At 44.3% G+C, this 27,643-nt stretch overlaps 1 protein-coding gene across 11 annotated transcripts in view; it reads left to right on the top strand.

Annotated features, from left to right (window-relative positions):
• TSNARE1 (t-SNARE domain containing 1) overlaps positions 1-27,643 on the top strand; it is a 791,067-nt gene that overhangs the window by 634,475 nt on the left and 128,949 nt on the right. The gene's annotated exons all lie outside the window — the stretch shown is intronic.

Below are 27,643 nucleotides of genomic sequence, written 5' to 3'. Positions count from 1 at the left end.
GAGTAGCCTCCCCATTTAGCTCCAGCAGTAGCAGCAGACTCTAGATTAGCTAACCTTTCCTGCTGAAGGTCTGTCCTGGCAAGCCACAGTGATTTAGTACTCCTGGTTCCCTGACCTTGCTTGCTCCATTCTTCGACTCTGGTTTCTGGATTTTCCCTTAGATTTGGTAACTTGGCCTCTGACTAGGAACTTGGACTTGGCTCGTGAGTCAGACCTCGCCGCTCGATTTCACCTGGCTCTGGTAACGTGGGGTCTGCTTCCTGACCCCAGACTGGGCCTGTATTTTAGACTCTGCCCCTGTCTCTGTCCCTCCCTAGTAGCCTAACCACTAGTTCCAGTCACCCCTGATTCAGTCCATGACAAGTGCTTAGACCTCCAAAACAGAACGGAGTCTTCGCCTGGCATAGTTTGGCTGTTATCCTTCCTTTTGGCCTTAAAGCCCTGCTTGGTAATAGTCATCAGAAACCACACCGCACGTTTTGCACGGGTAGAAATGGAAATTCTGTTGTGCTGGCCTAATTCCCAAATGCAAGGATTGTGTTGTCTCTGGGACCATCCTCTCCCCTCAAGTGCAGTTAGGAGAAGCATGCTGTGCTTCCTACTCTATTCCTGTGCAGTGCTAAATTGCACCCCAAGAGTGCCTGCATCTCAGTTGGGGGGGACACAGTATTGCTTGCAATGCCATTTTACTTCTGGTGCAGCATAGATGCAGGATGTTGTGATACATAGAGTTTAGGTGCAGCATTTCTGCGGGATAAGGTGGTGTTCCCTGCTGCTGTAACTACCAACCCAGAGAACCTAGTGGCTGAGAGAGAGCTGTCATTTCTGAACGTGGAGCAACCTGAAGACCAGGCAGTGTTTTCACGGATCAGCTAACAGCACCCTACCTCTAGCTCTTATTCTGGCACAGTGAGGTTCATTATCCCAAGCCAGTCTGCACACTGCATCTGAGAGTCCTCGGAGCCTATTTTTTGCCACTCATGCTATGAAGGGAGTTTTGTGCTATGAAGACAAAGCCACACACTGCCAAGAAGACAAAGCCAAACCAAAAGAAGTCTGAAGGACGGTGGCATGCTTTCTGTGCTCTGCTGATTCATAAGGCATTGTTAAAAAATTTAGTGCTGAACATAGCAGGCTTAGTTTGCTTTACAGCACACTCCACTCTCTTTTATATACCGCAGCAATTTTGTATCTGGAAATTGAAACGATGCACACTTTGGGCATTGTTTCATCCTGGTCCTGGTATTTTATTAGCTTGGAAACTTAGAACCCTTCACTGTGCATCTCACCAGCTGTATAATATAGGGACCTAGAAGATACCCCAGCTGGGTCAGGTGGTGGGGATGTGAGCTGCTAGTTGGAATCCGATTGCACAGCGGGACCAAAAGCAGACAACAAGGTACTGCTTAAGTGAGCAGTAATTTGTGTGACCCAGATTAAAGCTCTTTAGCAATATTGGCAGCAGTAATAAGCCCTGTTATCATAAAGCAGTAAGTGGCGCTGGGTGGACAGTAACACCCACCACCAGCAGTTAGGTAAGTGAGGATTCACCCTTGCAAAGCTGTAAAGCCTGCCCATTAGCCATGCTAGTCTCTGATGCTTATTTGTTTTTTCTCCATTTCAGTTTTTAACTCTTTGGTATAAAAAGGTGCAGCATAGATGTGGTGCTTACTGCTGCTGGACCTACCAACCTGCGTCTCCCCGTCTCTCCAACCCTTCACTCCCCCTGTCTCCAATCATGCAACAGAACTGGAAAATATGCAAAATACATGTAAGATCAATCAAGTTCAGCAGTGGCTCAGCAGACTACAACATAAGCCCAGCCCGCATTGCTTGCTTGCACAGATAACACAGCAAGCTGAATAAGATCACTTGGTGAGGTTTCTGTCCCGTCTTTCTCCTGTTCACCTTCTTAATATTTCTGCTGTCACACTACATAAGCTCATGTGTTAGCCTGACCCCAGCTCAAAAGCTTTGTGTTGATTCATTTATTTTAATCAGTACTTTGTCTTGCAATATTTCCCATCTACGCCGGGATGGAGGAAATGGAATTCCAACAGCAAACACACACACAGATTGCTAATATTTGACCTCTGAAACAAATTCATTCATTCAACATTTCCCCATGCCTCCCCGCCCCCGGGTATTCCCAGACATGCTTTTCTTATGCGTTACCTTGGCAGTAATGCTATAGTGTTTCCCATGGGGTCCTATAAGAGATCTCAAGTGTACACTAATAGTCCTTAGCCTTGGGCTATCATGACTGAAGCACGCAGTTAGTCACAGGTTCCTCTTTGGGTGTGTTGCTTCTATATTTATTTATTTTACAACTTCAAAGGAAGATGGTTTGTTACTCTGCTTCCAAATGAAGAGCCACATAGATTTAACAGATGAGGAATATTAAACCATCTTTTTTATATATATATATGTATGTGTGTGTATATATATATATGTATGTGTGTGTATGTATATATATGTGTGTGTGTGTGTGTGTGTGTAGATGTAGATATGTAGATGTAGATATAGATATATTTCAGAATGTGAAAGGATTGATTGCCATCCTTGGCACTAAAAGCTCTTTTTTTCATATAGAGCGTGCTGGCTTTTGGCTCCGTCTGGATGGTAAACGGCAAACATGACTTCGACTTACAAGTCATCTATTTGCGTTGTCCTTGGTGGTGGATGCCCTGCTACATGATTAAAAGATAACTTGGCCTGGAAATCTGTTTTTAAAAACTCATCCAGAGCAGCCTAATAAAAAATTGCAGTCAACACAGTCGCGGCTAAAGGGATGAACAAACTACGGGCCATGGTCCTCTGGATCTGGCCTGATGAGCCACAGGGCTTTGGTGGCACTCCAGTGGCATGGGGCTTCATACACATTGCAGCTGGGCAGTGGGGCGCTTCACCTATGCCACAGCTGGTGGCAGGGAGAAACAGTGGGAGCAGCTGGGTCTTGTCAGCCCATCTCAGCTCTGAGTTGGCTCATTCCAGCCTTGAACAAGTTGCTGACCACTGAATTAGGGTCACAGGCAGGTAACCAGTATCCCTTAGGCCCACACTAGGGGACTGTAAGTCTCTATATTCCCTGTGGGGGTCAAAGATCTCCTTTAAGTAGAACAGAGAACTGGGGAGCATCAGCTGTGAGTTCTAGCTGGAGCATTCGCTGGGGAGCAGCCCCAGTGCCTCATTGCAGCCTGAATGCAATAAGGGAGGATTTCTTCTCCTCCATGTCTCTGCGCACAGTCCAGTGGGTTGATAATGGATAAGAGTTGCTGGGTTTCAGGATGCTGCATTGGGGTTGTTGCTAGCTTGACTTTGCATTAGCAAAACCTGTAACAGAGGCACTGTTACCCCCATGACAGTTTCCCACAGCTCACCTCAGGGAATAAAAGGCACAATTTCTTCCATGAATTGAGGCCTCATCTGTGCACTACAGGCAGCCCTTGACTTACAATGTTTTGAGTTACAAGGTGTCGCACTTGCAACATTTATAAAATGACACCGTTTCGACTTTCTGATGACAGTTTTGACTTTGCAACGCTTGATCCGATGTGACACCATGCCAGGGAACAGGTTTACTGCACCGCCCATCTCCCTGGAGAACATCTGCCCAAACTGCCTTGGACAGTTTCTTTGAGAAAGCAGACAAGACTCCAGAAAAACCTGCAGCCAGGACTCCTGAGAAGACTCCAACCAGGAGCCCTTCAAAAAGTCCAACCAAGGGCCCGTCAAAAAGTCCAGCAAAGCCACCTCAAAGAAGTCCTTCCAAATCAATATGATTGCTATATACAATATAAATACATTAACGTAGCTATATTATTCATCTATAATAGATCAAGTGCAACATTCTGGTTTATATTTGGTGAAAATCGGGTATAGGGTCTTGGTTCAGGAACCAATCCCCTGTTTATAACATTGTTTCCTATGGGAAAGTCGGTTCTGAGTTACAACGTTTCGACTTAACATGCAGCTTTCAGGAACCAGTCGTGTCCTAAGTCCGAGGACTGCCTGTACTATTCTGGTTACACGTGTCATTGTTGCTGCTAAGCTGATCCCTAGCACAGAGATATCTCATGCTGTTAAAATTTATTCGCCTTCACAAATGGGAAAGAATTAGACACAGAAGGAAACTTTTACACCAAATTAAAAGGTATCTTCATCTACACCAAGGATGTTGTGTAGGTTTAGTATGTTAGTACAGTTAAAGTGATAGGATTTTTGTTGTGGGTCATGGTTTATCCTGTTTGTGCACTGTCTACCAGCCAACTATGATTTTAACATATGTGGTTTGTATGAATTTTCTCTGTGTCTGAATAGGCAAGGATATTCATAATTCACTCCACAAGCTCAGTGGTTGGTCATCTAATTCATGCAGTACTTTTTTTGTTTTCTGACTGCATGACAAAACTGCTAAAAAAGTCCTCTTACTTCCATTATTCCAAATTTTCTTTTCCTGAGAAACAGATTTTTTTCTGCAAGTAAGAGCTCAGCGTTCATCCCAGAATTTATTTTCCTTGGACATTCATGCATGCTCACAAGAAGCTGTGAATATAGTCAAAAGTCAAGTAAATAGTTTATAGAAGTTGTAGAAAAGCATGCAAATAATTTTTCTCCCTGTTCACCAAGCTGCAATTTTAACTAAGTCCAGAAACTGTTTGGCAGGATTAAGATCCCCAAAGAGGTAGCTGTTATATTTCCTACAAGGTGCTCAGCTTGTAACAAAGCACTTTCCAAACCTCTCTTGTTAAAGATGTGTTTGGTGGGAGCAGCTCGTGTGTGCAGATTCAGAAAAAATATCTTCTACCTTAGGGGTCTTTAAAAGGAGGCTTGATAACTACGTAGGTGGGGTCATTTTAGCTTAAACTTAGTAGGGGTCATATGAGCCCTGTATTTATTCCTGCCCAGGCAGGGGGTCAGAATAGATGATCTGCTGAGGTCCCTTCCAACCCTACTTCTATGAATCTAGGAATCTATATAGTTATAGTATAAAACTATTATTCCTCTTCCTCTTCCTCACTACGGCTAACACCCTGGTTCTCTCCCCTAGATAACGAGGTCAGAAGATTATTTTGAGGCACCCCATCAGCAGAATGATGTTCATAAATTGGAAGTGGTGTGGAGAAGAACAACAGAAAGTCTTAGGGGCTGGAGGGCCTGGCTAATGGAAAAAAATGTAAGAGCGAGAGCTATATAGCTAAGGAAGTGGCACACAAGAAATATCTGCTATTTTTAGGCTTGTAGGGTAAAAATGCCACAAAGATCGCTTTTAGGGGGATTCATAGTGCTATAACTAGAAATAATAAGTAACATTAAGATGAACAGGGTTTGAATTACCTTCTGTAGTGGTGGCAGCTGGAAGCCGGAAGGAGTCATCCCCGCAGCTGCTTAGAAAGGCGTGGGATGGGACAGGGGCTCTCGTTTCTTATGGAAGGCTTCTGGGCGGCTCTCATCTCTTATGGCAGGGTTCAGCCCCCCCATATTTCAAACCTTGAAGATGAACTATTTAGGCGTGATCTCAAAAAAAACTGTGTGGGAAAGATGAGGTAAAGCAGCAGGAAGTATCCTGCACTTCCAAGAGGGGTTTCTCCTAGCCTCGGTTCTCTACTACCCTGATCACTATTCTCCTAGTAGAAGGCCTTGTGTCCCGTCCAGTCAGGATCTCATTGTGCTTCGTCCAGCCTCCCCACCATTAGTTGCTGTTTTGGGTACCACTCTTTTTCCTAATGGACTCTCCTCCAGGAGCCCTTCTCACCTTCCTTGGCATCATCAGGTCCCAGAGTGACCTGGGGGCTTTCATCTGGAGAGAAGAAGAAGAAGAAGAAGAAGAGGAGACTGGGAATGTGTGGTCTGGTCCCTTTCTGCTGCAGATGCTTGATAGTTCTTGCAGGATCCAATAGGAGTGTAAACTTTTTGGGCAAAGTCTGCCTTTCACTAAGAACATGCCCAAGTAGGTACATGAAGCCACCCTGCCTTGAAGCTTCTCTCCTGTGAATAAGCACAAGAGCAGCCCTGGTTCTTTAGGTTGTGCACCTTGCTGGCAGAGCAGGTATCTTGTACCATTCTTCCATCTCGCAGGCTCTGCAACTTACTCTGCGGCACCCTGCCTTGAGGGTCTACTGCAGAAACATTTTCATTTGTGTACCAGTGCTCTGCACAAGGCATGCAGGCCCATTGCTAGCAATTAGGGTACTTCCAGAACCCCGTTTTTGCTTGGTCACATTCCCAACTAACCTCCTGTTTTCTTCCTGCCTTTCCGCCCCAAATGCATTCTTGCTGAGGAGCTATTTAGATGCGGTTATTTATTTACCTACAAATGAACCTCATTGCTTTCTGATTCCCACTGGAATGTGGAACAGATGTCCCATTCCCAGGGAATTTATCCACAATTATAAATAAAGCAGAGTAAATAAATTTCCCAGGACCTTCAATTATGCACATTAGCCTGGAGCTAATGAAATGTAGGATCAAATTTAAGTTTATCAGACTATGAATTTGGGGACAGAAAAGCTTGATTAAATCCACAGATTGGCATGGTGAGGTGCGCCAAGCAGCAAAACTTGTGTTGACTGTACTGAAGGTATTGACTGAGTGAGAACCACTGGGTCATACCCTCTCCTGCATTTCCTCCCCTGCCTATAATATTGGGGTCATTTCACTCCCCTGTGTTTCTGGCTATATTTGGATACCTGTGCTCTTACTTTAAATGGACACCCTTCCCTTGGTATGTGGAGACAAAAAGATCCTTCAAAGAGATCCACTTCAAGGGAAGCACAGTAACATCACATGCCTGTTTCTGAGAATAGCAGATGCATCCAGGAGTTCTAGTTTCTCATCAAAGGCATGGGACCATCATATATTGTAAAATGAGACCAGCAGTACACCTGGTCTCCTAATGTAACTTTTTTGGGTCCTGGAAAACTAATAGCCATGGTGATAACGAAGGTTTCTTTAGGTCATATCTTTTATTGGACCAACTGTGTATTTGAAAGTTATATATAAGTTTACAGGCACAAAGTGACATTCTTCAGGTGCTCAAAAGCTTGCCTAACATTTCTCCCAAATATACAGCTGGTCCAATAACGCTCTTGCTTATTTTCTGCATCATCACAGTGATGACAACACCCCCACCTTACTACCTGTCATCACCATCTCATCCACAATTCCAAGAGGGATACCCAAGAAGGCTGTATCTAGAGGTCTTGTTGCTATTCTGTGGGACAGGGGAAGGGCAACGAGGCCTCCTTTTTAATTACAGATACAAAAATGAATGAATGTGATCCCAGCCAAGTGTCTGTCTAAACTTCCAAGGATGGAGATTGCACATAAGTAGGTAATATTGTTAATAGTTGTTTTATTAAACAAAATCAACCAGTGACCAGCTTCTCATGGAGTTTTGTAATTGCCTGCTAGGCTTGTTTGTCTCACAGCCCTGTATTCTTATTGCTAATAGAAGGCATGTGATAACCAGTGGTTAAAACCTAGTTGGGAGGATGCCTTCCAAGTTCAGAGAATCTATAATGAACAATTTTGATCCATATTCTGTATCTTGCTCTTTAGAAAATAATTCTAGTCTTTAAAAGGCTCCACGCACCACTTAACTCAGTAATTGGCAAAGAGGATGAAAATATAACATACTGCGGGAAAAATTGCAAATTTCATGTTAGTCTGAAAGGAGAAGTCTTGCTCTTCTCATATGAATGACTTAACCCCTTACTGCTTTTGAGTAAGTGTTAGTATCACCCAAGGGCCACAATTTTGCCCTTTCCAGCGTCGATACATTGTAGACAAGGAATACAAGAGAGCCATTTCCTTCCTCTCTCTGCCAGGAGTAGAGGATGATGCCAGCCTCTCTCTGGGTGCATCTACTGCACTTTACTGCTGAGTTGACTAATCCTCTCCACAGTAAAGCACCACAGTCTACATGTGTGCTAATATTAGGGCGCAGTAAATTAACTCTGCCATAAGATAGTATGGTTGGGGAATTATCAGCCGTGTTGAAAAGCATGTGTAAATGCTGATCTGGGTGTAAATTATACCCAGGCAGCCCAGGCAGCAGGGGGCCAGACCCCTGCTTGGTGCCTAACCACATGACTCCGCACATTCGGCACTCTCGTCTCCCAGCCAGCCCTGCTGTTGGCCGAAGCCCAGAGCCCAGGCCTGCTCTGCCCCAGCTCAAAGTCCTGCTATCCCAGATGCATGTGTAGATGCTGTGTCAGAGAGCAGTTAACTCCAGCACAAACTCCACCACAGTTTATTGCTTTGCATTAATTTCACATATAGATGCACCCTCTGTGTAAAATAGCTATGTTATGTGAGATCAGCTGAGCAATACCTGGGTATCTGTATACTAGCACAGCCGCTTTGGCCTTCTCTGGCTTTCCTGGGCTTCCACACTGATGTTGAGACCTATCTCTGTGGGCCTCCTAAGCTGCTAGTTAGGAGGGGCACCGACACTGTCTCTTCCCAGGTTGTTATATTCAACTCTTCTCTTGCTACTTGATGTACTATCTTCTGCATGATTCAAGCCTTTTGAAAACTGTTGAGCTTCAGTAAGTCCTTCAAGGCAATAACATGATCTAGGTATGGTTTGGAAGCTATTTTCAGGTCCTGGAGAAGGAAAGGTGTCAAAAGGCTTGTGGTATTCCATTATTAATGTATACCTAGAATTTCACACACAATTGCTGAGCTGAAAAGCATCCTTTCTGTGGGTTTCAAGAACAATTATGCCTTTAGAAAGTCCTACAATCCTAGGCAAATTCTTTCCTTCTCTGTGCATCAGTTCTCATATAAAATGAAGATAAATTGTCCCCACCTGTTGCCTGTCTCATCCTAAAAAGACTGTAATCCTGTGGGGATCATCTTCCTATGGGTTCATCTTCACTAGGATAAAACATCAAGTTTTGGCTAGACTTAGCTAATATATGCAAGCCAATCTTGACTCAAATTAATTTCTTCCCCCTTGTCTAGATCAATTGTTCTCAACTTTTTTAGGCACAAGGCACCCCTCATTAGATTTGTCTGCAAATACCAGCTCTTAGTTTTCACTGTTGAAAAGAACTCAGAAAGACCATAACAGGTCTCGACACTCTGGATTCCTCTTTTTAAAATTTGGATCTATCTATCTTGTGAATCGCATGCAGTTGTTTGCACACCTAACAGTGGTAATATTGAGCAGCACCCTTAAAAGTATTTCAAGGCACCCCAGAGTGCTGCAGCACCCTGCTGGTTAGGTGCAGGGTTTATCCAAGGCCTGGAGTAGACTCCTGCCAGAAGTGGTTCAGGCACCTACTCTGGACTCATTCAAGAAACGTTTGGATGCTCATCGTTTGACCCTAGCTGACTTCCTGCCCCTGCGGCAGGGGTCTGGACTCAATGATCTTCAAGGTCCCTTCCAGCCGTACTAGCTATGAAATCTTGACCTCAATTTTAGCAGGTTGTGGTTGAGTCTGAACATGCAAAAGTGTGACCAATTAAACCTGAAGCTGAGAGGAAGGCTGCATTTTGTTCAGGTTAGCTGAGCAAAATCTTAGCAGAAGGATGGATTTCAACCCAGGTCTTCCACTTCCTGAGGCAGTACACTAACCAGGAGGCTTTTACATAAATGGTGGTAACAAAAGACACGCCACCATTGTCACTGGCTGTGATACAGCGTGTGATACAGGTGCTTGTAGCACACTGACCGGATCTGATTCCTTGGAGGACTTGGGAGGCAGCTTAGTATCCATCTGCTCAGGCAGCAGGCTCGCATGCATGTGCTGAAACCCAAATTTAAGCATAAGTACAGAGGAGTGGACATACTGTCGCAGCCCGTGGGCCTATTTAGCTCTTTCTCCAGCAGTGACAAGGGATGCTCAGAGGAATTGTCTAAGAAATAGGGATGAAGTTTTGCAGCCTCTGAAGCATAGGCTTTCAGAACCTAATGTTTTTTGTATGCAGGTGCCTAAATTTAACATAATCCTTTTTTTTGGTGTCTAAAGGCTCCACTCTGGGTCTTGCCCTTAGTTGGGAGATGGTCTAGCTCAAGTTCCTTTCCCTTGCAGCCATTCTTTTCTGTTGACAATAGAGCTTCTCTTGTCAATTCTCCATTGCATTTCCTTGTGAAATAGCTCTGCCTTTCTTGCACTTTAATATCTTAAGCACCGGCCAGATTTCTCGCTGATCTGCGTGTAAGATGATCTCATGAAAGAAGGAAGGCAGAATAAATGTAATATTTATTGAATGGAGTATTTTCAGCCTTTAAGCTGACATTGATTTAAGCCTTACAAGGAAAACGTAAGTAAAGGAGTGCAAATGAATTTGCCGACATAGAATTCGCTTTATATTAAAAGTGTGCAGCATAATGCAAGGGAAATGTTTTAGTTTATTTGTCTTATTTATTTATTTATGACGGTAGACTTGGCATTTCATAAACGAGGGGGACTTGCAGGACTGGCGGTGGAGGTAGGCAGAGAAGGTGTGGGCACGTTATACTGTTGTTACCCCCATGCGGGGCATTAAAGAGGGGCATACCAGGTCAGGACTATTCTGAATCTTGTTCCTGTCCTCCCACACTCCTCTTCTGAATACATGGTAGACTCATTCAGAACAAGTGGCTTCCCACTGCATAGAGGTGGCATAGCTAGGACTGATGTTCAGCCCAAAGTAGGTTGAGCCTGTCCTGCCACTGAAAGCAGGACTTTATCGCACTGCTGACTGGATTTGTTTGTGCTACCCTTTTCCCTTTCATACATATGTCTTGTCTATCTAATAAGTGAAGACTATAAGCTGCTTGTGGCAGAGACTCTCCACAACTCTGTGGTTACATAGCACCCCATTCCCTGTTGGGCCCTGGTACTCCTATAACAAACACAATGAGGAATAGTATTTATCTTTATATGACTGAACAGTGCTTATAAGGCCAATATACACATTATAGTGCAGCTTCGAACACATGCTCGCTTCCCCAAAATTTAGCTAGTTTCCCCCATGCAAAGTCATGAGAATTATCACACTGCAACTCCTACCCTTGGTAAGAGGGAAGCATTTTTCAAAGATACCTTGTTTTCTGCAAATAGTGGCACATATACGGCTATCTAATTGGGTATTGTCATCTCCACCACTCCTAGAATAATAATTATACTTTACCTTTTTTAATGGAAGGGATTTTTTTACAGATTCAGTGTACCACTGAAATGCAAGCCCCTCTAGGATAGAATTCAGTAAGTATTTATTAGCACAAACTTTCAGGCAGAAAATGCCCTGCAAGCCCGCTGGTTTATTACTAACAAAAATGAGATTATTACATACTGATGTCAGAGAGGCCGTTTTTTTTTTTTTTAGATAAGGGACTTACTTGTAGTAGGTGTAATTAATCCGGATTTCAGTAAACTGTTTGATAATGAAGTCATATAGGACATTACTAATTAAATTGGAGGAAACGGGGATTACCACAACATTTGAAAAGACCTGATTTAAGGGAAGATGACAGGATGCTATGCTGAAAGTGGAGCCATCAGGCTGGTGGGAGATAGCTAGCAGATTTTCCCAAGTATCAGTGTTGGGATTTAATTTAATGTATTTGTAATATCTTTGCTAGAATATTGTAAACTTAGCACAAAAATGCATTAATTAAATTTGCTGGAGGCACCAAGTTGTGTGGTGCTATTCATATAGGGGAGGATTGGAATAGCATACAGGGCAAACTGGATGACCTTGAAGACTAGAAAAATAAGAAGGGGTTAATTTGGTAGTAGAAAGGTTAACGTAATTTGCTCAAGGACTAATACTACAAATTTCTACTGTAAGATAGAGGCTAATCAGTTGGAAGCAACAAGGAAAAGAAAGATCTGGTTATATTAATTGATCATTGGATGACTTTAAGCAATTAATGGTATAAGATTATGAAAAGGATGGAGGTAATCCCAAAATGCATCAGGCAGGGTTTTTTATCGGGGGGGGGGTAATTAGTACCACTGTACAAGGCACTAGTGAGACTTTTTCTGTGCATTTTGGTTACACAAGAAAGAAGGAGGAAGTCGTGTTGAAGCAAGTTCTTGTATCGTTATCTAAGAAGAGAAGATGGTAACCCAACAAAACAACTGCTAAGAGGGAATATGAGTAGCCTCTATAAAAGCATCAAGAGCCAGGAGAGCTATTTAAGCTGAAGGCCAGCGCTGAAACAAAACCAAATACGTATAAACTAGCGATGAGTAAATCCGAGCTGGAAATTGGAAGCTGGTTTCTAACCATCAGGGCAGTGAGGTTCTCACCCATTCTTAAAGGGGAACGGTGAGGGGCTGGCAGTCTGGCTACTTTCAAAATGGATAAAAATATATGTTTAAGAGGGAGCTTAATGAGTTTATGAACATAATTACATGATGCGCATGCCTCTGGTAGGAGTCTTAAAGCCTCAAGTAATGAATAAGCAACAGCTGTATTTTTTTATTTGTTTTAAAATCCCCACCTTAATAATTTTGGAGGGATCCTGTGCCTGTGGAAGCCAGTGACAAAACCCCCTATGTAATTTATTGGCAACTGGATCAAACACAACGTGGTGGTTTTTTTTCCTTATCATTTCCCCCTCAAGAAATGAAGGCATATTGTCACATCCATCGCATCAAAAGGAAAAAAAGCAAAGCAATGCAGCTATATGATACGGCTGTCTGCAGTTTCAAGGAACCGGGTTTGATATTCCAGTAAGATCCTTCCAGCCCTACATATGAAACCTCACCCTGTCAAAGCCATCATGAATTTTAGGTCTATTCTGCTGCAAAGGGTATGTCTAACTCCATCCGCAGTGCTCCAGGTGTGCCACCGTCACACTCATCCTCGTTACCTGCTCCCACTCCACCAGTCCCAGAAATAGGGCTGTCCCCCCGACCCTTCTCCCACTTTTTTTGTGAAGTCTGCTAAAAATAGAGATCTTAACATCTCAGACAGCTCTGGAGGAGAACAGCAGAAATGCAGTAATACATGAATTCACTCCATACAAAGTTTGGATTTGGGGGGGGGGGGGGGGTTAGGGAAGAAACATCCCATGCGTGTATTTTCACTCTGCATGCTTCATTACCTTTTTAATTCATCTTACTTACAATATGTGTCAGGTTTTCAGGCGTTGAGCAGTTTTGTTTCAGATAGTTATCTCTGTGTTTTTCCTACCTCCCATGTACTGCCATTTGCTGGGAATTCAATGCATCTTACTTATCCATGCATCAGATTTCATGGGTAATACTTAGTGGAAGGCCATTTGTTTTACTTAATGATGTAATTACCAAGGTATCTTGTTTATTTCATTAGTGCCCACATCAACATCAGCTTCGTCTTTAGGAGAATTAGTATCATTTGTCTCATTCAGGCCTTATAACTTTATGCTTCAATTATTCTGTACCATCATATAAGTAACATTGTCAGGATCTCTATTAGATGCAGACACTAGGTGACTTGGGGAAATTTAATACCCTGGCATTTTCAGCTGCAGAGCGCCCAGTCCTGTTATTAATCAAAGCTTCAAAGTGTATTCTCCTACTGATTAAAGATTGCAGCAAAAGGGAATCGTGCAAGCTTTAAATACTGCGGTTTTTAATTAGGGACAAATTCAGGATATCACTTTGCATTATTTCTTCAGTAAATGTAATTAAAGACCTGATCAGTAATGAGCATACTTGGGAAAATACTTTCACTTCAACCCCATGTCACCTGCTGTTAGAAAATGAACTAGTAGATGTGGGACACAAAATCTATTTTCCTCTCTTCTGTGTAGCAAGTGACTTGTTGCAATCTTGGTTTCCTAAGAGCAAAATGATCAATTGAGCAAGACAAGCTGGGTTCCTTCACCCCTCGAGTGAAGTCAGGGCCATCATACCTGTACTGGTGAGCTAGGCACACTTTGATGCAAATTATAGTGGAAACCACAACCAGTTTCTAAATTAGTTTAATCCCAAAATTCCCAGTTTCTAAAACGGCTTTCAGCCCTTTGAGAATTGTGGAATTTGTCCGGTTTTACTGAATTTCAGTTATTTTTCCAAATAATAAAGCTGATATCAGAATTAGAAATCTGAAATTACTGACCTTTTGACCCAAAGATAAAAGCAGATATGCCTATTAGCCACCTTGGTAAAATAGCACAGTGTAAAGTAATTGGGCTCAACAGATGCAGGTAGTAAGAAAGAAACCTGTGTACACGATCAGTCTGCCAAAGAAGAAAGTGTTTCAGAGGCTCAGTAAAAGAGCTTGTTTGATCTTCCCTTGACAGCCTTTGTGCTTATGAGTTTCCTGAATTCCTACTGTTAGTACTAAAACTATCTCCATAACGTTTGATCGTTGACCTTTTTCATCTACGTGCACCTCCTGTCATTAGACTCTTAGGACCTGGACTGGTCCTTCCTTTTTTTTTTTTGGAGAGTTCCTGGGGTTTACCTGGTGAGATGAATTTGATTGCAGGGTGGAGAACAATCGGATGAAGAGCAATTGTACGGTAGTCAGCTGCAAGAAAGGGCTCCAAAAATGTCTTGTCCTCAATGCCCTTCATTAATAATGATTGATGATAATGCTGGTGACTCCCACGGTTGACCTGAAACCTCCTCAGATATTAGAAACCATCTCAGGAGCTTGCAGTCTTCGGTGATGAACAGGACAATGGATCTGCAAGACGAAGGTGAATCCTTCATCTGTAGTTGTGACCTCCAAGCAGATATTCTTGCCCCTTTCTCACAGGACCAGCTGTTGAGCCAGCTGGATATCTTGAGGCTCATGATAACAACACCACGGTTACCTACACTGGGTCTGGAGGAATGTACTGAAGACTGGGAGACAAAGACCCAAATCCTAATCTTGTTTTTACCACTGGCTTGCTGCATGGCCTTAAGCAAATGATTTCTATTCTTTTCCTTGCAGTTTTTCTTTCTGTATTAAGGGGATAATAATATTTAGATGAGCGTTGTGAGGACTAATTAGTTAATGAGTCTAAAGTGCTTGAATATGTAAAGTGCTATAGAAATGCTCAGCATTATTATTATCTTGGAGATAATGAAAAATTTTTATTAGTTAGTTGTTGTGACTATTTCTTCTAAATCTCTTTATTGCTAAATGAGTAAGAGGCCGTTATTTATGAAGTGGGTTTATGAAGGGGTTTGGAAGAGGGAGAGCTAAGAGGCATGGTGCATAGGCTCAGGAGTGGCTCTTTAAAGAGTGAATTCTCAAAACCGGACACAGTATTGGCACTGTGGTCTATTCAATAGGACACTGGACCGAGTGAAAGGAAAGCAGGGGTGTCTCCTTGGCTCTTCCACTGTCTGATCTATGACACAGTGCAAGTAGTTTTGAGTTCGATCCAAAGCCCCTTGGCACCTCGGTTTCTTTCCAAGGGCAGGTGTAAAACTGACTCAGGTCTGGTGCCACCAAAAAGTTTAGTATCTGACCCCCCCGTGGGATGCTCAAGCAATACATCCCTCTCCCATTGATGCCACAGGCCAGGGTTGGCCAACCTGTGGCGCACATGCTGCAGGTGGCCCGGGAAGCATCTATGTGTGGCATATGTGCAGATTGGGGAGGGGACAGGCAACACATTGGCAGATAGAGCAGGGAGCAGAAAGCAGAGCAGCAAAGGGGCAGCATAGGGAAGGGAGCAGGAAGCAGAACCCCAGGTGTAGCAGAGAAAGGGGATCAGAGTGGCACTTGGGGAGGGCGTGGGGCTCATTTATGGGAAGCCAGGCAAAAGGGTTGGCCCTTACTGCCATGGCTTCTCCAAGCATGCCTAGCCCTCATACCTGGGGGTTATCTCAGTAGTGCACAGGTCAGATGTGAGAGGGACAGTCATACTGGAATCTTTCCTTGACCTGATTTGGATCAAGACTTCAACTCAGGTCTTCCACATCACAGGCAAGTGCTTCCACCACCAGGCTGTGGGGTGTTCTTGGCTTTCTCTTCCATTTATTAATTTTTTTTTCATGAAAAAGAATCATCTGGGGTTAGGTGCCTGACTGCAGAAGAGGGCTGACATCTGAGGACAGGTAGGCTTCTCCCACTGGCTTGGTGTTCAACACCATACTACTTTTACATCCCATTGGCACATCCTGCTGGTTAGCCCAGACAGGTCTTCACTCCGTTTGCAGTCTTCTGGTCATCTTAGGTATACAGAGCCATGCCTACACACTGGACTTACTGAGATAGGCTGGATCCCGCCTTGCTTCCCAGTGTGGATTCAGTTTCCTTTGCATTTTCCATTTTGTCCTCACAGACCATAAGCTGTTCAGAGCAGGGAGCATCCCCTATTCTCTCTGGGCACTGTCCTGATACTGGATGTCCTGATCCCAACATCCGCTGGGTGCTGCTCTGATAGGAAAGTCCAGAGATAAGAGTGGAAGAAAAGTTACATAATGATTTGATATGCTCAGAGCTGAATTTATTGCAGCCTGGGGTCTAAATTTGCACCTCGCAAACAGAGTGGCACTGAGTCTTGAATAGCGGGTCCGAGACCTGAATATACGCGTCTCCCCCACGTAGTACCATTTGGGTCTGGGCCTTGGACTTACTCTGTGCACAAAATGTATAGGGATATTAGTAGCTTCTCTGTGTTGCCTCCAACCATCCTATTTTTTCTGGAGCAGTTCCTTATGAGACTTCTAATAATACATCTGTACTTAACCCATAAGACCCATGGTTATCTCCCTCCTGCCTTCCCATGCTTCAAAGCAGGAAATTGCTGACGCGGCTTAGGGTCGGGTAAACCAGCTTGGAAGGGTGGGTGGAAGGGAGCAGGCTTAAGCTGACAGCCTGATCTCTGTCTGCCTGCCTTCTCCTTCAACCAGCCTTTCAAAGCACCGTGGTGAGTTGAGTGCATGACAACTTCTACGTGAAGTCATTTGTGCTGTCGAGCTCCTCCCATCAGCCCCTGAGCCCCTTGTCGCTGAAACTGGCTTTGCCGCTGCTTCCATTTCCCTGATCCTCTCTTCCTTCCGTGCAACCTGCCACTCAGGCTGCCCCCCGCCCGCTCAGCGGCCTGTCAAATGATAACGGGTGATCTACAGGCGGCTTTCCGAGGAGGAGACTAAGCTCATAAGTGCCTTAGAATTTCGCATGGAGACAGGTTTTCCATTGTAATAAGAGCTGACGGCACCTTTTTATAATCAAAATGCAAACTCCCTTCCACTGCTCGCTGCTTGAGAGCACAATTGAGAGTGACAGAATTCATTACACAACAGAGACAGACGGAGGACTTTAAAAAGAAGCATACATCAAGAGCAGAGGGCTGTGAGTGTGCAGATAGTGGGCAAAAAGCTTAAAAACTTCAATCCCCTCCATGCCGCTGAAAATTACCAATCTTCTTATCTTGGCAAAACCTTATTATGCAAATAGTTGTCAAGTGGAACACTCAAATTGGCAAAATTACTTTATTGTAGCAGTTCTTCCCTCGTCCCCCTCCATGAAAAGTCTGTTTTGGTCCTGTGATAAGTAAATGATTGATTACTCTTGCTGTTTCAGAATAGCACGGAGTGGAAAATAATGTGGTAGTGCTCTCGACGGCGCAAACTACATTTGAACAGAGGAGAGAAAGAGAGATGGCACCCTTTTTCTGAACAAGGCATGTCCCTTAAAAAGGATTAAGTTTGTATCTTTCCCTCCCCATGGTCTGTTTTGGGTGGTAAGGAGGGATGTCGGTAGATGGAGTTTTTTAGAGGCTGCGTGGTTCAGTTCTCTCATTGTTAAGTCGTCATTGAACTCCATTGTTCAGTCACGCTTCTGTGATTGACCTCTACCTGTCTCCTTTTGGAATATGGATAGGGCTTGCCCTGAAACCAAAGTGCTACCATGCCCCTATCCCTTGACCTCACCATGCCCCTATCCCTTGACCTCACCATGCCCCTATACCTTGACCTCATAGCTTTCCTACAGTTCTAGCATGGGATGAGTTAGCCAACTCTGTTGCCTTCTTAGTGATGGACACTGTCCATGACCTGCATACGTCAGACTATTATTGTGGTGTTGGCCTTCTCGTGAGAAGGCAATGTCCGAACGGCTGTGGGAACAAAATGCCCAACTCATTCTTTACAGTCTTACCTTTAAGGACATGTTTATACCATGGCTAAAAAATGTGCTGCAGCTTCTGTACTGGGCATGCCCAACACCACTGCCATAGCACGCTTGAGCCTGACAACTTGAGAGCAGTGCTAGGCAAACCTTGGTTGTGCATCAAAATGTAGGTATCCAGGTTGTAGCCATATTGGTCTAGAGGAAAAAGCACCCTGGATTCTTGGCAGGGGTGATATCTTTTATTAGACTAACTAGATTTTTGCAAAAAAAAAAAAAAAATCTTTAATTACAAGCTTTCGGGCACAAACACCCTACATCGGGCATTGGAGAAAAGATTGTAAAACTTCTCCTGGGTAGAAATGAAAGTTCATATTTCATAGGAGATTTGAAGGTGATAAAATCTCCTGTTGGGAAAAGTTCATTTTATATGTAGATTAGGCTCAGAGAAAAGTTGGAATAGTCTCTTTATCTCAAAGTTGTTTCTTGGTAAGCAGGATGTATTGATACTTCCTTCTGGTTATGATGTTTCACATTTCACGAGGGGCATTCAGTGCACGCTGTGCTGGAGCAATTTGCACGGTGTCTTTTCACAGCACTCCCCAGCACCTCCTGCCGTGATGCAGACGTGATGTCAGGGGCTCGGTTGGAACCAGAGGCTCACGATATGCAAGGCCAAGCAGATCAAATTCAAACGTGGGGCAAGGCAGACCTCTGCCCATCCCGCGGGCCCCGAGCGACTCCTTTACAACATGTGTTAGCCTGAATAAAACAAACTGGAAAGCTCCACCAGAGCTGACGCTCTCCAGAAACGTGCAGGGTGAAGCGGGGCTTCGCACTGTGTCTGCTGAACGAGCAGCTGCATTCATCTTGCTCATGGATGCCCAGCTTTGCTGTCCACCCCCTTTCTGCATCTTGCACTCTCTCTCTGTTGTCAAAGAACTTCTTGACTCAAAGATTACAGACATCCCGTCCCTCCCTAATTTTCAGGCTGTCAGGTGTATTTTATCTTACCTTGTTTTTTGGGTTTTTTTCTCTTTTTTTCCTCTGCATGTACTTTTTTTCCTCTTCCCTCTTCTCAACAGGATGCTCTTCATCATGATTTATTTTTCTTAGGTCTCCTGGGGGTATTCAACAGCCTGAAGTTTCTGGGCAAGGAGTCTCATTTTGCATCGTTTGACAGTAACACGGCTCCATTAGCGTCACACATTTTAAGGCCAGGAAGGAACGATTCAGTTCATCTTCTTTGACCTCCTGAATAATATCAGCCACAGACGTTTAGCCAGAAATTCCAGCAGTCTAGCCCATAATTTTTAGTTAAGCTTAAGCCAGTGTTTTAGAAGACATCAGATCTTGGGATAAGGTCTTCTAGTGACAGAAAATCCACTGCAAACCAAGGTAAGTTGTCCCAGTGGTAATGAGACAACTCTTTGTTAAAATGTATGTCCAATTTATAGTCTGCGTTCACCCATCGTAAACTTGCTGCTGTTGTTCTGCCTTTATCGGGTAGATTAAAGGGCCTTCTCCTGCCAGTAATCTCAGAAAAAGCACTTATAGATATGATCCAAGCTACTCTTAACCAGCTCATTGATAAGCTAACTAGCTCAAGGTTTCCAACTGTCTCTCACTGTAAAGAAGGTTTTCCAAGACCTTGACTCATGCCTGTGGGCTCTTTTCTCAGCTCTTTCGAGCTAATTATGCAACATAATTTCTGAAATGGAAGGATTGGAACCAGACGCATCAGTGGACCACTTCAGTGAAGTGATGCCTGATTTATACATTATATACAAACAGAGAGAAGCACATCTTGAGGAAGGATTGTGAGAAGGGAGCAGAAAGCAGAAGTAGTGCTTTAGCCCTTTCGCTCTTTGCGGAAAGCTTCATAGTGATTTGTATGGAAGGAGGTGTTTGAGCCTCTTTTGAAGCATCCTGCTGTATAACTGAAGCTCTGCTGAATTCAAGGTACCAGCTAATGTGAGGCCCTCAGATTTGTTGCAAGTGACCCTAATTCTCAGTCAGTGGGGTGCAACGATGATAAAATGCTTTCCTACTGTAGTACTTGGGGGGCTCAGGACCCCAATTTGATGAGCCCAGGACATCATAATGTGGATGCAGCCCTCTTAGCTTCGGGGCTAATAAATATTTTGTGTGCTCCTAATTCCTCAGTACATGTGTTCTTGCAGTTTACACTGAGCTATCATTTTGTCATTTTCTCTCAGTCAAATGTATCCATTTTTTAAATTACAGCATTTGTAATCCACTTAGAAAATATGGCATTTTAGACAACATCACTTAGATCTGTATGAAGTGTATTTATTTTCTATCTAAATTGCATATTTTTCTGAATAATTTATCTGGAATGCAGTCTAAATATATACAAATAGATTTATCTAAAATGCCATATTTTATGAATACATTTACATAGAAAATATGTTTTTGATCAGTCCGTTCGGAAATGACGAGGCTTTTATTCAGGACAAGCACATGTGAGCAGTGCGGATAGTCTCTCTCGTCTGCATACACACTCACAACCCCCTCCACGCCACATAGGTTTCTTTCTCTATGTCTATTGATTGAAGGCTGGGAAACTAATATTTTCAGTTGTAGAGTGCCTTTAATCTTAGTACTTTAGTCATTAATAAAGCTTCACAAAACTGTGTATATGAAGTAGTAGTGTTACACCAGTTTTCAGAGATGCACAGAGGACAAAGTGAATATGGAGCATAAAACCAGCTCATCTGAACTCTTGTGTGCATCACTGGTTATTCCTTTTTGCCCAGTTACCCCCAGTTTGAGCGCAGTAACTTGCATTTGCTAAAATATATCTTTGAGAAAGGCATCTGGTCTTGAGGTGAAGAAAAGAGACAGAGAACCCACTCTTCCCCTTGACAGTTTATTCCACTGATTAACCACCTTCGGTGTTCAAATGTGTAACTTATTTTCTATTTAATTCATGTGATTTCAGGTTCTACTACTGTTGTGATGCTTTGCTCCATTCGATTAAAGACCCCTTTAGGAACAATGATTTTTCCACCCCACACAAAGAGGCTACAAATCAAATTAAATCCTTCAGTCTTCATTTTGATAAGCTACACCAATTGAGATCTTTACATCTTCATTTAGTAAGACATTTTTCTCCAGCTCTTGGATCATTTTCTCCAGCTCTTGAATCATTTTATAGTACTCCTCTGCTCCCTGTCCAATTTCTCAACACTCCTTTAAAAATACAGATACCAGAGCTATATTTCAGTATAGTGTTATCAACCTTTAAGTGTAGTATTTTAGCTTCAGTCTCATAAATGCCACGTACAGAGGTAAGATCACTTTCCTACTCCTAGTCACTATTATTGACCTGTTTTGACGTCCAAGAATTGCATTAACCACTTTTTGCCAAAGCATCATACTAGGAGTTCATATCAAGTCACTAGTCCACTATGATCCCTCTATGATTTCCAAGTCGCAGCTTTTGGGGCTGGACCTGATGATCTTGTGAGGTCCCTTCCAGCCATGAAATTTGTTAGATATTGTTTCCCGCTCTGTTGTGACCCACGATTCTTTTCCTACGTGGTATACATTTGTATTTCACTATACTAAAAGACTTCGTTTGAATGGGCTCTTTCTTAGCAAGAGCTATGTATCAGTGCCCTGTTCTCCACATAGTTAATGCCTTGAAACTTTGGGGGTTGTCAGCCTACCTTATCAGCAGTGATTATAGGCATACTTCCAAACCATTGATGAAAATGTCAGATCCCGTTGGGTCCAGTGTCAATCCCTGTAAACTACACAAAGAACACTCCTATTTAAGACTGCACCCGTCGGGCTTCAATCATCCGGTCCCGTGCCGCCCGGCTTTGGCTGTGTAGGACTGCTCGTCGCTCTGTCCCTGTGGTTGTACTGTATGGATGTCCCACCCCAGGGTAGCCTCCACCCCAATCTCGCCTGCCACGACTTTGTTTGTTTCTGCAGTGGTGGGGTCCAACTACTGGGGCTTATCCGGTGTCTGGGATCTCTGGACGGCAGTCTTCCGCAAGGCTCCAACCTCCCCTACACCTTGCCCTGATACCCAACCTCGGTGAGTTGCTGGAGTTTCTTGGCCCGACCCTCACCTCTTGATGTAATGGGCACTTTGGTAAAGATGTACGAAGTTGAACTCGACCCCGGATTGAGCCAACTCTAAGGCCCACTGCGACCTGCCCTCCTACCCCTCCAAAAGTGGGAAGCAGAAAGAAACCGAAAAAAACCCACTGCCAGTAAAATTCCTGACCTCACACAAAATGGGCTACTCTAGCCCTAAGAATTCCCAGCTAACCCTGTCCTGGGTACACATATGCTGGGCAGTTATCACACTCTCCTTTCCCCCCCTGCAGGCCCCCTGTATGCCAACTGGACTATTGATGGTCCCTCCAGTTCCGCCCACTCTGTCCCTCGCCGGGCAGCTCTATATAGTAGGAGCTTGTTTCCTGCAGCCCCTCTCGCTGCTTAGGCTCTCCGTTCCCCATCTGGGTTTGCTCCGGAGCCTTCCCAAGCCCGTACCGATCTCACCCGGGTCGCTGACTCGAGTTCCTTCACCATCTCTTCGGGACCATTCCTGCTGTCGGATTCTTCATCCTGAACCCTTGGGTCCTCTCCCTCGACTCCTTCACCTGGAAGAGGTACATCCACCATGCTGATGCTGGCGTCCTTCTTTTGGCAGTCTTTGAGGCAGCCTCCTTCCTCGTGGAAGGTAGTCCTGACCCTTCTCACCCCTAATTGGGGTTCCAGAGATAACTTCCCTGGTGACTCTTCTCCTGATCTCCCCTCTTCTTCTTTGCTTTAACCGCCTTTTATTTTCCCACACCAGCTCCCTTCGCTTCTCCCCACAGCTGGCCGCAGTTTCAAAAAGACGCGGCTAATCAGCTGCTCAGGTCCCGCCACCATTTCCGGTCTCGCCTTGGCGTCAGCTGCAGGTAAAGGAGTCTTCATTTCTTTCTCTCCTTCCTCGCCTTCCCTGTTGTGTTCTGGGCCCCGGGATTCCCCCTTGGCCCCTTGGGGTCTGTCCCCTGTATCTTCCCTGTGACAAAGACAATTCTCCATTCCTACCTACTTCAGGAGATCTGTCTGTACCCAGTCCTTCATGAAAGGAGAGACTTAATTGTATTGTACCACGCTAAACTGTAATCAGATTGTCAGGAGGTAGAAAGGCTAGCATACCACAAAAGCCTAGCATACTTCATCTGCATCATTAACCTTATCAACCAAAATTGTAATCTCATCAAGAAATGAAATCACAAGACTACCACCCCAGAAGTCAAGGTAGCCGGTGTTATTTATAGCCCTATCTTTTCATTTTACATCACCTGAATCCTTTGTCATATTTTCTGTTATTTCTCCCAGGATTAACATCAGCCTGAGTAGCCTGTGTTTATTCATGCCATCCCACTCCCTGGTTTCGACTATAGCTGCAACGTTAGTTCTGGTCTGATCCTCCATAATCCTCTGGCTCTCCAAGATCTTTGAGACATTGGTATCAGTGGGCGATGGGTGTCCTGCAACACCTCTTTTAAGACTCTTGAATGTGAGCTCTCCAGACCCGATAACTTACAGTGACCCCCCCGCACACTCCCAGTGGGTGCTGTTTAACCTCCTCCTTAGTGCCTACTCTCATGTGACATGAGCACATGATCCTACTTTTTTTTCCAAAGAGAGAAAGGAAATATTTATTGGACACTTTTGCCTTTGCTTCCTCACTTCTAATAATGTTATCTTCTCCATCCAGCAGTGGGTCCATATCATCGCTGGAATTTCTCTTGTTCTTAAGACAGATGAAGTTCCTTGAGTAAATCTGTTCTCTTTTATTAGACCAACTTAAATACTTTGAAAAATTCTTCTTAGCAAGCTTTTGGGCATAAAAAAAAAAACCTTGTTTGCCCGTGTGCTTAGACCAACATGGCTACAACCTATACTCTTGTTCTTAATTTATTTTTTTGAAAAAAAATACAAAAAACCTTCTCTTCTACCAGCAGTGGATTTTTGCCTGATGTCTGTAGTTTCCCTTATTAAGTTTCCAACATGCTGTGACTTCTAATTGACACTGATTGCTCTCTACTTCCCTGTGTTTTCATCTATTGACAGGAATAGTACATCCCCCCCCTCCTCCCCCCACACCTGACCTGTTTTTGGGCTTTGGTAACTGTGCGACTGACCCTTAGGCATTCAAAACCCTGCAGGTCAGAGCTACCAACAGAGTTTCCAGATACTTGTGTGCTTAATATAGAGTACCACTTTATCCCCTTCTCCCCCTCCCCCCATCTGATCCTTTTCATACAGAGATTTTAACATCACAATCTTATGAATCATCCTCCAAACATTACAGTAATATCTAGGGTGACCGTAATAATTCGAGGAAAATCTGGGATGGGGTATGGAAATCTGGGACAGACAGCAGGGGGGAAGAAGGGGGTACCAATGCATTCAGGTGCAGACACACACACACACACTGGCCTGATGCTGCAGCTCCTGCGAGCAGGGCTAGGTAGGACATTGTGGCATAGACACACACACAAACATACACACACATAGTCCTGACCCCTGCAAGCACACACAGACACACAGAGCTCTGACCCCGGGGCTCCCAGGATTGGGGCCAGGAAGGACAGTGCAGCACAGTGCGTGCATGCACATGCACACACACACCACCGACCCTGAGGCTCCCCGCACATACCCCTTCCCCTCGTCTATGGCATAAGCAACTCTGCTCACAGCCCAATGGGGTCTGGGCTAGGGAGCTACCTATTGTATGGGATCCCTGGAGAAAACTGAAAGAAAAGTCCCGGATTGGCACGCACCCACTCACAAGTGCCCAGCTCCTCATTCAGGAGCCACACATGGGTAGGTTTCGGCCAACTGGGGACTTTTGCTTCAATTTTCTCCAATGTCCAGGATGCTGACACAGCCTCCAAAATTCAGGACTGTCCTGGCCAGTCCAAGACATATGGTCACCCTAGTTGTAGCAGATACGTTGTCTTCAATGAGACTCTCCAATTTCATGGAGTCATAGATTGTTAGGGGCTGCAAGGGACCTTGGAAGATCATCTGGTCCAGGCCCTCTGCACCAGACAGGATCAGGTGACCCCAGCGAGGTGACCATCCAGTCTCCACTTAAAGATTTCCAGGCCAGGCGATTGCACCACCTCTGGCAATTTGCAGGGTGGCAATTGCACCACATTTCTCAAGACACCCTGACTGTTAACAGGTTTCTCCAGGAGTTGAGCCTAAAGCAATTTGTTGCTGTTACTCATGGTTTTCCCCAAGAGCAAAATGGTGAACAGTTGTTCACTGAGCTCTTGACCTACTCCCTTGATGTAGCCGTAAACTGCTACCAAGTCCTCTCTCAGCCTTGTCATTTTTAGGCTGAAGAGACCCAAGTCCCTCATCCTCTCCTTGTGTGGTGTGTCTTGCAAGTCCCTGATCATATGGGTAGCTCTTCTCTGGACTCTCTCAAGTTTTTCCATGTCCTTGTTGAAGTACAGCGCCCAGAACTGGACGCAGTCCTCCAGCTGCAACCTGACCAGTGCTGAGTGCATTGGAAGAATCATTTCCTTGGTTTTACATGAGATGCATTGGTTGATGCATGCTAGAGTATTGCTTGCCCTGTTGGCTACAGCATTGCACTGCTGGCTCATATTTATAGTGTGGTCTGTTATTACCCCTAGGTCCCTTTCAGCTGTAGTGCAAGTCAAATTGCCACTACTGAGCCTGTAGGTATGTTGGGGGTTGTTTGCCCCCAGATGGAGCACTTTACACTTCTCAGTGCTGAACTTCATCTGATTCTGATTCACCCAACTCTCCAGCCTGCCCAAGTCCACCTGCATCTGCAGCCTATTTTCAGGTGTGAACATGATCCCCCATAACTTGGTGTTGTCCATGAACTTAGCCAGTGAGCTCTTCACCCCCACAGCCAAATTATTCATAAAGATGTTGAAAAGCACTAGTCCAAGCCTGGATCCCTGAGGGAAACCACTGGCCACTTCTCACCAGGACAACACAGATGTGTTCATAAGAACTCTCTGGGTCTTACCTCTTAGCCAGTTTCCCACCCACTGAACCATTGAGCAGTTAAGACCACAATCTTCCAGTTTTCTAATGAGGATATCATGGGATACTAGATCAAAGGTCTTCTGGAAATCTAGATATATAATGTCAGCCTCTTCTCCCTTGTCCAGGGGCAACATACCTGGTCATAGAAGGAGATGAAATTGGTAAGACAAGATCTACCCATGGTGCTGGCTGTCATTCAGAACCCTACCCTCTGTGAGCATATTGCACATAGACTCCTTGATGACTTTTTCTAGGATTTGCCCTGAGATAGAAGTTAGGCTGATTGGTCTATAGTTGCCCGGGTCTTCCCTCTTCACCTTCTTGAAGATGGGCACAATACTGACCCTTTTCCAATCCTCAGGGATTTCCTCTGAGCACCATGAGTTTTGGAAAAGTTTTGCCAGGGATCCTGCAGTGACCTCAGCCAGCTCCTTCAGTACTCTTGGGCGGAGTTCATCTGGTCCTGATGATTTATAATTGTCTAGCTTTTCTAGTTGGTCACGCACCAGCTCAATGTCAACACTAGGAAGGTGGTCATTCCTACTGCGCCCCCCTATAAGCTTTATCTAGCACATTTTTCCACTTGGTCCAGTGAAATACTGAAGCAAAATGGGCATTCTGGAGTTCTTTTTTTTTCCTGGGTGCCCGTTACCAGATGTCTTGAGGGGTCCCATGTTTCCATTTGTTTTCCTTCTGCTCCCTACATACCTAAAGAAGGATTTCTTATTTTTGATTCCTGTTGCTAACTAAAATTCAGTCACCACCTTAACTTTCCTAATCTTTTCTCTTCATGTGTGGACCGCTGTTGTATAGTCCTCCTTGAGGACTGTCCCAAGCTTCCATTGTGTGTAAGCCTTGTTTTTCTTTTTCAAGAGGAGCATGATATTCCTATTATGCCAGGAGAGCTTGCAAACTATTCTGTAACCTTTCCTCTGCACAGGAATGGTCTTCTTTTGTGCTTCAAGGATTGTGTCCTTGAGGAATGACCACTCTTCGTGCACTCCATTTGCCTTCAGTCCCTGGACCCACGTGGCCTCCCCTACTGTTACCCTGAGCCTGTTGATATTTGTGTTTTTAAAGTCCAGGACTTTAATCCTGCTAGTTCTCTTCCATTATTATCCAGACTCCTAGCACAGATATGCAAGCACTTGAAAAACATGTTTTCGCCCCATTCTTTGCCACATCAATCTGATTGGTCCAGGAATGTGAGTTTACAGTGTTTCCCTAGTCCTGTTCCATTACATTGCTAGTTAAACATCCACTTTCCTGCACCAGCTACACTTCAATCAGGAAGGTTACACCCTTAAACATTTGCACACCTTGGAGATGGATTTTATAGGTGAGGAAACTGCATCAGTGAGAGGTTGAATGATGTGCCCAATATTACATGCTAACCCACTGGCACAGCTGAAGATACAATGCCAGAGTCCTGTTTTCTGGGCATCTCTGATCCAGCCACTTGAGTGCACTATCTCCACCTACAAAAATGACTTTGCATCTTCGAAGACTCATTACTGACATACATTACACAGGCTCATTACACATACACACACAGCAGAAA

The sequence above is a fragment of the Crocodylus siamensis genome, chromosome 3, assembly GCF_052110815.1.
Source record: "Crocodylus siamensis isolate JL-2025a chromosome 3, ASM5211081v1, whole genome shotgun sequence".
NCBI lineage: Eukaryota > Metazoa > Chordata > Crocodylia > Crocodylidae > Crocodylus > Crocodylus siamensis.
The sequence above is the reverse complement of the archived record's forward strand: the minus strand, read 5'-3'. Positions and strand labels throughout refer to the sequence as shown.